Source organism: Etheostoma cragini, chromosome 2 (assembly GCF_013103735.1).
Source record: "Etheostoma cragini isolate CJK2018 chromosome 2, CSU_Ecrag_1.0, whole genome shotgun sequence".
NCBI classification, from domain to species: domain Eukaryota; kingdom Metazoa; phylum Chordata; class Actinopteri; order Perciformes; family Percidae; genus Etheostoma; species Etheostoma cragini.
In genome coordinates, this window is record NC_048408.1 from 8,644,797 (window position 1) to 8,646,927 (window position 2,131).

General features: G+C 44.8%; 1 protein-coding gene and 1 pseudogene across 1 annotated transcript in view; both read left to right on the forward strand.

Annotated features, from left to right (window-relative positions):
* Positions 1-2,131, forward strand: part of klf1 (Kruppel-like factor 1 (erythroid)) — a 26,801-nt gene that overhangs the window by 17,687 nt on the left and 6,983 nt on the right. The gene's annotated exons all lie outside the window — the stretch shown is intronic.
* The window catches only part of LOC117951468, a 6,448-nt pseudogene that overhangs the window by 3,087 nt on the left and 1,230 nt on the right, over positions 1-2,131 (forward strand).

The following is a 2,131-nucleotide window of genomic DNA, read 5'->3' on the forward strand; positions in this document are numbered from 1 at the left end:
TAAGCATACTGAATTGATAATGATGAAGTATGTTCTTGAATATGGTACCATAAAATGTAAGGGGACAAACTTCTGAGGCCCAACATTAGCCCCGTTGTCTCCTCCTGCCCTTAGGAAAAGGCTACTTCATGCACTTCAGCACAGCCTCTGCAGAACCTGGTGACCGTGCATTCCTGGAGAGTCGTTTGTTTTACCCGAAACCTGGAGCCCAATGTCTGCAGCTCTTCCTTTATAACACCGGGGCAGATGATGATGTTCTCAATATCTGGGTGCGGGAGTATGATAAGGCCAACCCCAGCGGTAAACTGAAGCTCTTCAAGAGTATTTCAGGTAACAAATGAGATATTACACATTGTGTGACACACCCGTATAGTTATAGTTAAAGCCCACTGAATGCATGATTTGGATGTTTGTGACTTTGGCTACTCCAAGCAACACTATGACTCCACCGATGTTCACCAGCATTCTCTCATTTTTTAACAAACAAAAAACATATATTATGTAACCAGAATAATTTGACATAAGATGAAATTAGATCCAAAACTCAAATAATTCACCCATGATCTTAAACATATAATAAATGAGTGATAATAGTGATTAGTGTCTATTCTCTAATCTACCTGGTCTCTTTACAGGAGGTGTCATGGGCTCCTGGGAACTGCATAACATCAATCTGAATATGACACAAAAGGCCCGTGTGGTTTTTGAGGGCGTGAGGGGAAGTGGTCCATCGAAGGGAGGTTTCTCTTTGGATGACATTAACCTGTCATCCACAAAGTGCCCTCAGCATGTCTGGCACATCCGCAACATCACCCGCCTGCTGGCCACCACACCAGCAGGAGGTAAACTCTACAGCCCTCGCTTTCTCTCACCGGCAGGATACTCCTTCCAGGTAAATGCCTTTTAAATGTTTGATTCTGGGGGGACCTCTAGCTCACCCAGTAAGAATGTACGCCCCATGGTGAATGAGGCCTATGTAGCAACCTGGGTTCGAAGCCGACCTTCTTTGCTGCGTGTCATCACCAGAACCCCTTCTTTTCATCATATAACCCCTGTCCCTCAGCTGCTCCATTGGCTTCCAGTTCAAGTCTGAATACAATTTAAAATCCTTCTGCATACTTTCAAAGCCATCCATAACCGTGCTCCGTCATATCTATCGGAACTCGTTCACATCGCCGCCCCCTCCCGCTCCCTCAGATCCTCCTCCTCTATCCACCTCACTGTGCCCCCAGCTCGACTTCGCACCATGAGGAACAGAGCCTTCAGCCGCTCTGCTCCCCAGCTCTGGAACTCACTCCCACCTGACCTCTGCAGTATCGCCTCTTTCCCATTGTTCAAAACCAGACTCAAAACCCACCTGTTCCAGCTTGCTTATTTGTAAATACGCTGTTCCTGTCACTTTTTCATAACTGTTTATACTTTTCTGTTCCTTGTATCTGTCTTTTACTGTCTGTGAAGCAACCTTGAGTGCTTAGAAAGGCGCTGTTAAATAAAATGTATTATTGTTATTATCGCTTTCCCACCTTACATGTCTATCCACTCTCAATGTGAAATGTTTGATTCTCTCCATCTTGAAGAAATCCAAAGTGTTTACACAGCTGTTGTGTATGGTTTTGGTTGCTAAGCCATAATTGGACAATTGCTTATCCGACGAGGCTTTTAGCGAATGGTCAAATCACTTACATTACCATCACATCCTGGCAAAGTACCCTAACATTATTTCCTACTATTCTGTGATCTGTAGGTTGGTGTGTACCTAAACGGAACAAGTGACAGTCCAGGGAAGATGGCCACCTACTTCCACCTGACCTCAGGTCCCAATGACCACAGACTCAAGTGGCCGTGTCCATGGCAGCAGGCAACCATGGCCCTGATAGATCAGCAGTCTGACATCAGACAGCAAATGAACATGCACCGAATGGTCACCACTGACCCCGACAAGAAGTCATCTGACGGTAAGAGATGGGGGCATAACTAAGCCTCAGTAGCCACTCTTCTTGTTTTTTTATAGCAGTGATTCTTAACCCAAAGGAAGTACTTCTGCAGTTACTAGGGCCGATGTGGAAAGATTGTAGAGTAGCTCAACCAATTTGAACAAAATAGAAATTATGTTTTGATTGGAAGAATATAT